This window comes from Anas acuta, chromosome 2 (assembly GCF_963932015.1).
Source record: "Anas acuta chromosome 2, bAnaAcu1.1, whole genome shotgun sequence".
NCBI lineage: Eukaryota > Metazoa > Chordata > Aves > Anseriformes > Anatidae > Anas > Anas acuta.
Window position 1 is genome coordinate 6629212 of NC_088980.1, and position 12749 is coordinate 6641960.

Genomic DNA, 12749 nt, shown 5'->3' on the forward strand with positions numbered 1-12749 from the left:
GCCAAGTGTGAGGGAAGAAGCCAGGGAAGTAAACCCAGACCTGGCTGACACACTTCGCACCCATAAAGAGAACCTCAGTTAGATTCACGCTCCCGAGCCAGCCCAGCTGCAGCTCAAAATTCAGCCTAATGTTTGTTCTCCTTTCCTGCAGGTAATATCCCTGTAGCAGTGGTTTATGCTACTGTAAGAAAAGTATTTTAAACACTTTAATGGCCTGCTTTATATCCATCCTTTCCTTCAGTGGGTGCAAATAATTGCTGGTGCAATTTTGTACCCCCAGTTATTTGCAGTTATGGTGTGTGTCACTGACGTGTCTAACTAGCTGATAAGATACGTGGGTGCAATCAGATGCCGTAATTAGAAGTTTAAATGACACGAACTGCACCCACACATAACTGCAAGTGCAAAATCGTATCCGTAACATCTTAGAAGCAACAAAGAGAGGAAGGACTTGGAAATTTGTCCCTGCAAATGTTAATTTGCATGGCAATAAGCTTGAGCCTATTTGGCAAATACACTTTCATTACACAAGATTTAAGCCAATTGATTCTAAACAACCTGAGAGTGTTCAGACACTTAGCATTAGACACAGCATCTTGAAAAATTATAGTAGTCTGCTCAACTAGGGCAAGGAACTTTTCCCTTCAGTTAGGTAACATGTAATTCATGTCTTCGTTATTGCCTTCACTGTGGCAAGAGTAAGCAAGAGTCTTTGCTTGTGATGACAGATTTTTATAACGATTTCTCAAGGCTGTAGCACAGTGTAAGTACATTTCGTATTTCATGATAAGCAAATGGCATGTAACAAATAAGAAGGTTTTTGCTCTGGAGTTTCTCTCGGCACCATGATCATATAATATACAGCCATATATTCCAGCCTAATGCAAGCCAGAAATTATAATCTAATGCCTCTTTGTAGACGTTATCCAAAGCCTTGGGAACCTTAAAAGAGTGTTACACTGTTTTACTGAGAAGAGATAGATGCATTTTGAGGCTAAATCAGAATCACTGGTGTTGCTATTATTTCTCCCCCATCCGAACCCTCACGGTCCCACACTTAACCTTCCCCATGCACTGTGGTGTGCACAACACCACTGGAAATATTTCCTCAAGCTGTTTGTTATTTCTCCCTCTCTTCTGTCCAAGGGAGGCCGAGAGAAAAACTGAAGCAAATCAGACAGAACAAGCCAAAGAAAAGCATAACAGAAGAAAGCGTAGAAGGACAAAATGAGAAAGCTGAGAGAGGGGGGATCGCTTCCTTACATCCCTGTTCCTGTGTTTTGGCTCAGAGCTTGGCATTCCCCCTTGCTGGTAGAGAGTGGTGTGAGAAGCCCGTGGCAGAGCAAGGCACTGCAAGCCCTGGTGTGATATACCACTGCAAGCAGTGCTTGTGCCTGCTGAGGGCAGGAAAGCAGTTTTCAGACAAGGAGAATCACTTTAGCTCTTGAGGGCAGCCAAAACACAGTGGTGCCTACTCTGAACCCTCCCCAATGATTCCAGAGCCACGTTATCCTTCAGCTGTCCTGTGCCTGCTGTGCAGCTGTGATGTTCCTGCACCCAAGTGTCTGAGGAATTTCAAAGCTTCAGGAAACATCCATCCGATGTTCAGGAAGTTTTCTATTCCTCAGACCCCAAGAAGTGTCAGCCACCTCGGCTCAGGAGCCAGTACCTCCTGTGTATTTCAACACAGCTCAGACCACGGCGCTTTCCTGCTGCATCCAGCTCTGCTTCTCATCTCCCGTCTCTACTTCAAATGCTTTGCAGCTGACCCTAGAAGAAACAAGCCAAAATCCCAGCTACCCCAGAAGCAGTCCCCAGAGAGCATGACTCGCTAATGGCAAACAGCTGCAGTCATTAATGTTATCTCAGGGGATCTGGGCTTTAACAGCGAAGGTCCCAGGTTCAGATCCTGTTGACAGACTGTAAGATTAATACTAACAATCTTGCCTAGCAAAATACTGCAGGGATCACCTTCTCTGAGGCCTCAGGTGCTCGGGAGAGCAGGCGGCCGATGATGTATGAGGCATGGTGTTGTCCTCTTGGCTGGGTAAACAGAATGATGCCCTGGTGGCTTTAAAACTTTTTTTCCCCTACTTTTTTCTTCCTTTCTCTGATGTTTTGCATTATGGCTGTCCGTAGACTGATGGTTTCACATCATCCAAACCAAATGTCTGCTCTCCATTAGGACCAAGGGATTTTTGCTATGTTCCGGGTGTTTCTACTGCCTCCTTTTGCTGCTGCAACAGAGGAGATGCTGGAGATACCATCCAAGCCATGCCCTTCAGCCCCCCATACCTACCAGCTAACAGTGGGATGTGAATGGGGATTACAAAACAGCAAATTCCTGGGTCAGAATGGGACCAGTGCATCTGTAGCCTTTGACTTCTAACATTCAGTGCAAGGCAGGGTACCTGCTGCTGGTGGTAATTCAAAAGTGGGGCAAGATGATCTCACTAAAGCAAAACCACTGAGATGAAAAGGATGAGATAACATCAGCCACGTTTGTCAAATCAGCTGGACAGAGCTCTTGGTCCAGCTTTGAATAGACCTCTGCCTGCATGGCGCTGCCTCGAAAACACCAACCTTCACCTCCATCCCCTGGGCCACAGGAGAGGGCAGAGGAGCCAGCAGCTACAGATAAGGTTTGGCTGTGGTAATAAGGAGGCCACTGCAGCCATGATTAATCTGTTTTCTACAGTCTCCACAGCCCGTGTGGTGTGAAAAGCTGGACAAGGATTTGTAAATGAATTGAGCCCAAGAGTAATTACACGTTCCTGCAGATTACTTGGTGCCGTAATTGCACTTAGTATTTACCATGTGACCTAAGCCAGAAATAATCATGTATTTACTTTATATTTATATTGTAACGTGCCATGTACTGTAATTATACTGCCACTCCATGGTACTTAACACATCATCGAATGTTCCACAATTATCATGTTAGTAAATAGCACTTACCGAGATTTGTGGCCTGTAATTTCAAGCATTACCTGCTAAAGATTTAGTGTAGCAATGTCAAAAAACCTGTTTCTTGAAAATGTCATTTCATATTAAAAAAAATGAGAAGTCCTAGAACTTAGAAGTCAGTTTTTAAAAATCCATAAATTGAAAATAAAAAGGAAAAGCTAGATTTGGAATTAAAGGTTTTTCCAGTAAAGTAATCATCCATTCCATAAAGAATTCTCTGATTCCTGCTACTCAGGGTGGCAGAAGATTAAAAGTGAAAACTTTCAAACTCGTGTGATTAAATGGAGGTGTTGAATCTAACTTGAGACACTTAAATAAAAAATATTTTGAAAGAAATTAATATCTACTCAACCTCTCATTTAATTCCAATTAAATCTTTGAGTGGCTAAACCCAAAAATTTACACTGGATTTTCTGAATGGGCTTATGCTTACATATACATTTGCTCTTAGAAGCATTCCCCTTGATTTCAGTAGTTACTCGTGACTGAAGTCAAGCATGTGCTTAAGTGTTTTGCTGGTCTAAAGCCAAGGTTTAAGTATGGAAGTCTTAAAATGTCGGTCAAAGTAAACTCATTTAAACAGGGAAGTTTTAGAATATTCTCAGATTTTCATGATTGCCCCTTCAGCAGGATTTTTCCATACTATTACACTGATGGATGCCTGGATATCATTTGTCTCTAGTAAAAAGTCAGTCAGGACCCGAGATTAGCAGTGTGGAACAGTCCCCATATTAAGTATGTTATGAAACCTTTAAGGAAACCATCCCAAGTTTCCCTTCCTTGCACATGTTTTATTTCTTGGTTTAATACATAGTTCCATTGAATGGCATCTAATGTGGAGACCCAAACCTGCAATTAAGAATAACTTTTTTTGCCCCTCTGATTAAGGGCACAGACAAGCCACTACTTTAAACTGAAGGATGATACCCTGGTTGCACATGTAGTTGGCAGTTCTGTTGTTGAAGTCTTCGTAGCCCAATTTTCTCCCTCAAAACCTGATCTCTTACTTCAGCCTTGATCTGCCCAATATATACAAATGAGCTTAACTTTAAACACTGATAGTACCATTTACCTCATTAACTAGAGCGGGATGAATAATTCATAATGCATAATTTATCCAATGAATCTCACTTCTTTTTGTGTTTGTGAATTGTCTGCAAATAGATTCTTGATTGGACTCTTCATCTAAAATTATTTGCAGGTTTCTTCGGTGAATCATAATCAGTCTGCGGAGCATTTAAGCGGTGCATAGCGAGCAGTCACAGTTTGCAGCTCACGCTGTGTGGGTTCGCTGTAGGAACGTCAAGGTAACGCTCCTGTTCCCTCGCTGGAAAAAATCTTATGTAACTAACCAACAGCAGTATGAATTCTGAACCGCACATATGAGCGTAAAACTTGGAAATTCACACCCTTGCTGAGTGTTGTTGTCGAACTGAGAACCTTCCTTCAGCGAACGGTCAAACGGTACTACAGGAAAGTAAATACCAAAGCTGCAGTATGTGCCTGCAGCAAATCTGCGGGCTGGGAAACATGAGCAAAGTTACTGGAGGGCAACACATTTCAGCCTAACAGCTGATCCATGATAGCTGTCCCTGTGAACGCTCCCATTAGGAGGCAACCTGAATTTATTGAGCCTTTCCTCGGTGGAGGTTAAACCAGCAGATTACCTTGCACTTGCTGTGGGCGAGGAGTTCTCATATGGATGCAAATTGGCAGTCGCAGGGGGACTTGTTCATGTTTCTGAGGCCGGAAGGTTTTTTTCCATCTAGCTACCTTATTTACTGTAGAGAAGGAAAATCTCACCCAGGCAAAGTTATCTTCTGCAAGGGCAATGCAATTACTTGCAAAGTGCTCAGGTCCACTGCCTGCATTAAAGCTGGTGGGGCTAGAAAAACTCTTGTCAAGCTTTTGTCATGAATACTGCACTGGCCTCTACGAGCAGAGACAAGAAGCCAGCCTGCTTTCGACTACCATAGCTCCCACCACTACTTCACTGTATGCAAGTGACCTAAATTTGGTAAGAGAAATAGCAGAGAATCCCTCTTCTAACACCCCCCCTGCCCCTCATTCTGCAGGGCTCCCTGAGCAAATCCTTCAAACCCATTGACCCTATCACAAGTTAAGCACTTGCTTTCTGTAAACCATGTGCTTACGTGCTTTGCTGAGTGGATTTGGTTTGCTAAATTAGGACTTTGGTTCTACGTTGGGAGATTTTGTCTGATTAAATCAATCTTTACTATAAAGGAACATAATAACCCTTCAAAAACAGAAACATGCAAGCCCAAAACCGATGCAGTGTAGCCCAGGGCCACGTTCAATATGTAAAGATTAATACAATTAAAAAAAAAATAAAATGCTGCTGTCATTAAACAGTCCCCAAGGTGGTCAGATGCAAAGCAGACTTTCAAGTACATCATTTTGCAAAGAAAGAGGCAGCAATGAATATGCAGAAGAGGATTGGAGCTGTCAGGCAGTGTAGATGAAAGCATGTGACCAGTCACCCCTCTGACCTGCGCATCAGATTTTGAAGGGAAAAGGCTAGTTTTCAGGCTGCCTCCGAATACAAAGCAACCACGTCTGCGACCACTTCACATAGTGCTGAGCAAAAAGGTGGGTTTTGCGGGAGGAAGATCACAAAAGCAGGGAAGATCTCCCAGGCTCAGCATTTGTTCAAACACGAAGAAAAAGTCAAAGACATTTTTTAACGAGTGCGGGGCTGCATGTTGCTCCAAAGAGACCATGGGGGACCAGAATTTTTTACTTTTCAGAGGAATAGATGCTGTGATTATCATCAGCCAAGATAATGGATTCGCTGTTCCAGCTTTGCCATGTCTGTCAATTTTGGCACAATAGTTTGATACAAAAAGCGTGAATGGAAACGATGGCAGTGAATAACTTCTATGACATTAGGGCAGGTGAGCTCCAGTGGTAATGTGATATATTTTTTTCATGCTTGAGGAAATATTTGGTCTTGGCAGACACATCATTACCTTTATTACACAAGGCTGTACGACAACGGAATGACAGGAGTAGCACAGGAACTTGTTCCTTGCATTGATCGGCCATCAGTTTTAAAGAAAATTTTTGGAACTAGACATGGTACCTGCATTGCGCTTCTCAAGGGAAAAGATTGTCCTCTGTGCTCTGGTCTGAGCTGGCAAGGGATGTATAAGTACTTCATTGCGGACGCCTGTACAAGCAAGTCACGTTGGATATCTGCTCCAGTTCATGAAGGAATGCCTGAAAAGTCAGACTCTATGATCTAGAACATGACCACCCGTTACACCCACCTGGTTTCTGGTATCAGCACACAGCACCTCGCCCTCAAGACGAGGAGCCAAAGATGAGTCCCCAGCTTGCAGGGGGTTAATGCATGGGGAAACAGATTAACCCATGTCCTGGTGAGATATTTAGTGTAAGCTCATTCACCCCATGAGTAACATGAGCAAACTTCACGACCCCTTATTGTTTTCTAAGCCTGCCTGGAAACATCACCAAACATTGAGTCCTGAATCCAGGACCAACAGTGCCCCAGAAGTGCCCTGGCACTCACAGCAGCTTCTCCAGCCACTGTCCAGCCTCATTGTTGCTGGACCAGGCACCAGAGAGGCCAAGTGTCCCACAGCACACAGTGGGGCATGTGTCCCACCGATGAGTTTGGGTAATTCTGAGCCACTTGCTCTCTCCCATAAATTCTTTCCTGCAGCAAAACAGTCTGATGTAATGAACATTTTACACGAGCCATGAGCTTAGAGCTTTTGCTGCTATGCATGTGCCATTGATTAGAGTGGCTGCAGATGGTTTTATTTTAGATAATCAAGCTTGCTGGGGTTTGCCAGCATCAGAACAAAGGCATAGTTTCCCCGCTTACTAACCAAATTTGCAGCCAAGACACTTGAATTGATCTCAGCTCTGATGGATGGTGAGAAAGTGGGGAGGGGGGAGAGAGCAGCTTTCCCATATACCTCAAGCCAGGTGGCTCATACCTCTGCACACCACATTTTACCTCCACATTAGAGGAATTGTATTCCCTTTTGCTCCTAAATAGGGCAGAAAAAAAAAAAAAAAAAAAAAAAGTATCTTTTTTCTTTAACAACTCCCATGCTGCCCGGCTGTATTATAACAATATACAGAGCTGCTGAAAACAAAAGCGGTCACAACAACCCACGCAAACACTAAAGCCTTCAGAGCTGGAATTCCTCCTGTGAGATGTCCCCTCTGAAGTCTCCAGCCCATTCTGCAGCACCCTGCTTCATGTGTCACTCCTCCAGTGCTCCTCAGTCGTTCCCACACAGCTGGAGAACCTCTGGAGGCTCCTTCCCTGGAGAAGCTGGCCAGGGAAAAGACAAAAGAGTTGCATGATGCTGCAGAACATAGAGTCATTCAGACCAGATCTGTTTAAACATTCGTGTTGGTCTCAGAAGAGCTCAGTTTTATGGGACACTTACTAATTTTCAGCCTCAATGGAATCTGAAGAAAGGTATACAGCAGCTTGCAAGATCTAGTTGTTTTTAGCTTTTGGGTGTCTCGGAGATGTGCAGAGCAATGGTGGTGGTTAGGTACAAATTAAAATGTCCCTCCCTTTGCCCTCTTCCAAGTGCAACAAGATGGATAGAAGCAGTGGGAACAAACATATGGGATCCTTTGCCAGGGCCAGATAAGCAACACCTCTTGCTCAGGCTCTGCACAGAATATCCCCTGTCGGAGCTTCGGAAATGCATCTGCTTGCCAAGGTGTTGCTGGCTCAGACAACAAGAGAGCTGTCCTCTTGCAAGCAGTCACTCTGTGGCCTTTGTTTAAAGTTACACATTGTACCTATAGAACAAGTGGCCTGAATGTAAAGAGAGAGAAGAAAAAAAAAAAAAAGGCAGAAAAATGAAAAGAAAAAAAAAGCATGCAAGAGATAAATCAATAGCAAGCATTTAGCAGCTGGGGTGACATAGACAAAGTGCATTTAGAACCACAGACACTTGACTTCAGGGCTGGGGGGAGAGGGTTGTTTTATTTTGTGCTTTGCTTCTTAATATTTTTCAGATTAACAGTTTGCAATTCTCTGCTGAGCTGTAAGGTCTCGGAGGCACTGCCTGCTGGAACGTTTTGATCAGTGTAAGCCGGGGCATTTCCAACAGACAGGTTTATTAACTGATTTACTGACCACATGAATTTTGCGTAGCTGAAACTATTTAGCTGGTCTCTTTCTCTCCCCTTTCCCCACACCTCCCGATTATTAATCATTAGGGAACTTTTTTGCTTCTGCATGAAAACAGCCCCCAGACAGTGCTGCATTGCCTCTAGTCACACACAACATGACAGGTCCACCACTTTGCCAAGATTTTCCTTCTGCAGCAGGTTATGATACAGGGCAAATGGGGTTTGTCCTCTGCATGGGAGATGTTTTGAAAAGACGTAATGCTGTTGAATATATTTTCTGGACCTACTGAAGATAATTGCTTATAAATTCTACTATCTCTGAGAATTTTGGAGCCAGCTCCATGGAGAGCTCCAAAAGTCGCCTGGCCATGGGCCTGGGCACCCTGCTCTAGGTGGCCCTGCTGGAGCAAGGGTTTGGACCAGATGGACTCAGAGGTCCCTTCCAATCTCAACCAGACTGTGTTTCTGTGAATTACCACTTTGGTTCAGGTGGCACTGAGCCACCAAAGGTTTTTCTGTGGGTTCCATTAGGGGAGCCAGGGAAGCGAGATCATTTACACCCTCCAGTTCAACAGCAATGTATGCAAGGTGCCACCTTAGCTATTTGACCACCACTTTTTTTTTTTTTTTTTTTTTTTACATATATATATATAGCATGCAACATGCAGAATGCAAACAGCACACTGTGTAAAGATTGCCCAATCAAAATTTCTCCCTATTATATGGACTTAAATTTCCACCTCAAGGAAAAATAGTTTATGTAAAGAACACCATCCACTTTTAATGATGAATTTACTTGTTTGAAGGACTTGCTTTATGTTCTTTGCAGTGGAGCTAGTTAGTTAAAAAAAAAAAAAAAAAAGATGAAGAAGAAAGCAAAGCTCTGAAACATTTTGCAAGAAAACCTTTCAACATTTGAGCAAGAAAGCTTCAAAAACTTGCATCTGTTCTCCAGCAAGTCAAACCATAGATATTTTTCTTCTCTCTCTATCTCTCTCTCTTTTTTTTTTTTTTTTTTTAGCATTAACATTTTCATGTTTGGAACATTTCTGTTTCTATTATTTTGCATTGCCTATTGGAGCACAAAGTTTTCTTAGTGCAAAACATCCATCCGAGGATTTGAAGGAACTTCACCCAAGCGCACTAACACACATATCATCACGAGTTCTTGGTAAGCATAGGAGATATCGTGACCACCAAGTTTCATGCAGAACATAAGGCAAAGAAAAGCAAAGCCGCTCCTGTAGGGTACCACAGTGAGCTTCTGTTGGCAGAACGTTGTCCATGTTGCTCAAATGTCTTTGTACTTTGGCTCCAAACCCACCCCTTCCCAGGGACAGACAGATATACAGAGGAGGTCCTACAGTGACAGCACACCCTACCCCTTATATACCTATATACACCCTACCCTATATACCCTGTAATTCACCAAATAATCTCAGGCATATTAGAACTAGCAAAGCCAGTTTTCCTGCAAGTTTAACATATATGGAGTGATTCTCTGGTGTCTCTGAAGAGCCATGCTCACACGGCAACCTTTCTCTAGGGAAGGCATTAAGAAGGTTTGCCTCTGTACTGTCTATTTTAATGAAACTTGTAGGACTGAAATATCTGTAAGACCTATGTCAAATTTGATTGAAATAGGCCAGCAGGCTTAGAAGGTAGCAAGGGAATACATGCAGAGACACAGAGATCATGTAAGTCTTATTTTCTAAGGAAAATAGGCTAGAATACATTCCCTGTCTTTTCTTACACACACACACTTACCTGTTGAAAGGTCAATGATAATTTATTACATGGTGATATTTTTGTTTCTCTTTGCAGGAACAAGTGTCCTACACTACAGTGACATCCAGTGTCCTGATGGTCTATCAGAAGAAAGCTGTTCTCAGGGTATTTTTGGCCTCAGTAGAGGCATAAATATGGAGGCTGCTTCCTAAAGGTCTGTTTTTGTAATATTGGCAGCCTAAGTTTGCAAACAGCGACAGCCTCTATATGCCAAACAGTAAGGCAACCCTTGGTTTTCATGGTACAGCCAATTACCTTGCTGTGGAATTATTTTTCCCAAATCAGTTTATACATGTTTAGCTCTTGGCACGGTTCTTTCAAAAAAAAAAAAAGAAAGAAAGAAAGAAAAAAAAAGTGGACCTCACTAAATCACAAGACAAAGACCTCTTTCAGAGGCTTGTTAAAAGAATAAGACCTGTATGTAAAGTGATATCCTCATTGTGAGTATGTAAGGGGATCTCCTCTGCAGTCAAATGGAGACCACTTTCCTCTTAAAGGGACTTTCTCAGAAGTGGTAAAATTCTTTTGCCAATCATTGAGCCGTTCAAATCCAACTCAGAAGATCAACACTTGTCAGTACCTGACAGCTATCCAGTTACCTTCACTGCAAATTGACCAAGAGGTTTTCAGCCATGCTCATGCTGAACAGACAATCCCATTAACAAAGCCTCCTATCCCAGATTTAACGCCAGGGTTCTCCATCTGAACAGCGACACAACCTAACAGGGCCATGGGGAGCAGCTTATTCCCTCTTCCTTTCAGGTTGTTAAGCCCAGGACAGAGCCAAGACACATCAGTAGCCTGGGTTTATGCTGCCTCTGTACATGGTGTACCTGTTCTGTAGATAAAAAAGGAACTTCAATTTCCAGTGCTGTCAATGCAGTGACTTTTAATCAGTAAATTCCCTTTCTAAGACAGGCAGGGAAAAAAAAAAAAAAAAAAAAAGTCCTCATCTGAAAAAAATATCAAATGCATTTTCAGCCAGAAGACATAAATATAACCAGAAAGCCATTTGGAAATGCTTTCATCTGACAACTGACATGCTTAGATCATCTGCAGCCCACCCTGTGCTTTTCTCACTAGAGAAATTAAACACTAGGAAAGCTGCTGCTGCTTTGAATACTCCCCTTAAATATTTTCTGGCACAGACTCTCCCAAAGGCAGCAGTGGTAGTCTCATTGCTCAGGACAGGCAAATCTTCCTCTCCTGTTCATGAGACGTGACAGTGGGTACCCTGGGACATGGGTAGAAGTAAGTTTAGATTTAGGAGAAGTAGCTTTCTTGTGCGGAACTACCTACTTGAGAAGGCCTGGCACTCACCTCCAGGGTGGGGATCCTTGCTCCATTCTTGCTTGTGCACATTCACTGGTTCATTTTGGATCACTGGCTGAATTCTGGAACAGTGCCTGATTCATTTTTGCTCCCTGGTTATACCCAAAATCCCAGTTTGCGCCCCAAATCCCAGTCTATGCCCCAAATCCAAGTTTTTGCATGTGTATTTGGAAAGCATTCCCGGTGATAACCTTGCTGAGATGTCCATGCCACCCAGGACACTGGATCAGAGCCCTGATGGGCTCTGTAAGGGCTGGGTCCTGCTCCCTCATGCTGCGAGGCCCTTCAGGTAGTCAGGCAGACATCCACAGCTGCCCTTGTTCAGCAAAGCTTCATTCACAGTGTGGGGACAGGGTGTTCAACAAGGCCGTCACAAAGTTCAACAAGGCCAAGCCCAAGCTCCTGCTAGGGCAATCCCAAGCACAAATAAACACTGGGCAATGAGTGGATTGAGAGTAGCCCTAAGGAGAAGGCCCTGGGGGTGCTGGTGGATGAGAAGCTTGACATGAGCCAGCAATGTGTGCCTGCAGCCCAGAAAGCCAACCGTGTCCTCGAGTCTGACCTCGGACCTGGAGCCTGAGCTCAGCTCTGGGGCCCCAACAGAAGGACAGGGAGCTGTTGGGGTGAGTTCAGAGGAGGCCACGAGGATGCTCAGAGGCTGGAGCACCTCTGCTGTGGAGCCAGGCTGAGGGAGTTGGGGTTGTTCAGCCTGGAGAGGAGAAGGCTCCGGGGAGACCTCCCAGCGGCCTGCCAGGGCCTAAAGGGGGCTGCAGGAGAGCTGGGGAGGGACTCGGTTGGGGGTGTAGGGATAGGACAATGGGGAATGTCTTTAAAGACGGTAGATTTACATTAGATATTAGGAGGAAATTCTTCACTCAGAGGATCGTGAAGCCCTGTCCCAGGCTGCCCAGAGGAGCTGTGGCTGCCGCATCCCTGGCAGTGCCCAAGGCCAGGCTGGATGGGGCTGGGGGCAGCCTGGGCTGCTGGGAGGGGGCCCTGCCCATGGCAGGGGGTGGCACTGGGTGGGCTTTGAGGCCCCTGCCAACCCAAACCACTCTGTGATTCTGATCCCAAACAAATGCACATTTGAAGTCTAATTAGGAGCTCACACTCTCTGTGGGGGTGGTAGTGACCACACAGTAACATTAATTGCAGAGGATTTTGAGGCTCTTCTGGCTTTGTGTCCAAGACATAATTTAAGATGCTCAGAGTAAACTGTAATTCTTTGGTGAGGGGGTTCATCCAGCCTCTTCTCACTTCAAGCCCCCGTGCAAAGCGTAAGAAGTGGCTACGCTGCCGTTCTCAGTGATTTCCAGGAAAACTATGAGTGGTAAGCAGGCGGCTTCGGCTGAGGGGGCCTAAATCCCAAAATTGTCTTGTTTTCTTGGTTCACCAGAGGACAACGTAACAGCCAGGGCATGGTGCAATGTTGAGTCATATCTGCACATCACCGCTGACTGAGACATGTATGCAGCTTTACTGCAAATCTCTGCAAAGTCCAAATCCATGGA

At 44.3% G+C, this 12749-nt stretch overlaps 1 long non-coding RNA gene across 2 annotated transcripts; it reads left to right on the forward strand.

The window, feature by feature from the left end:
• Positions 1–1833: 1833 nt before the first annotated feature.
• Positions 1834–2978, forward strand: LOC137851648 (uncharacterized). Of its 2 annotated transcripts, none has more exons than XR_011093318.1 (2): positions 1834–2047; positions 2140–2978. It is a non-coding gene; the product is annotated as an uncharacterized lncRNA (long non-coding RNA). The 2 variants fall into 2 exon arrangements; XR_011093319.1 differs by having other exon boundaries at positions 2186–2978.
• The last annotated feature ends 9771 nt before the right edge of the window (positions 2979–12749 follow it).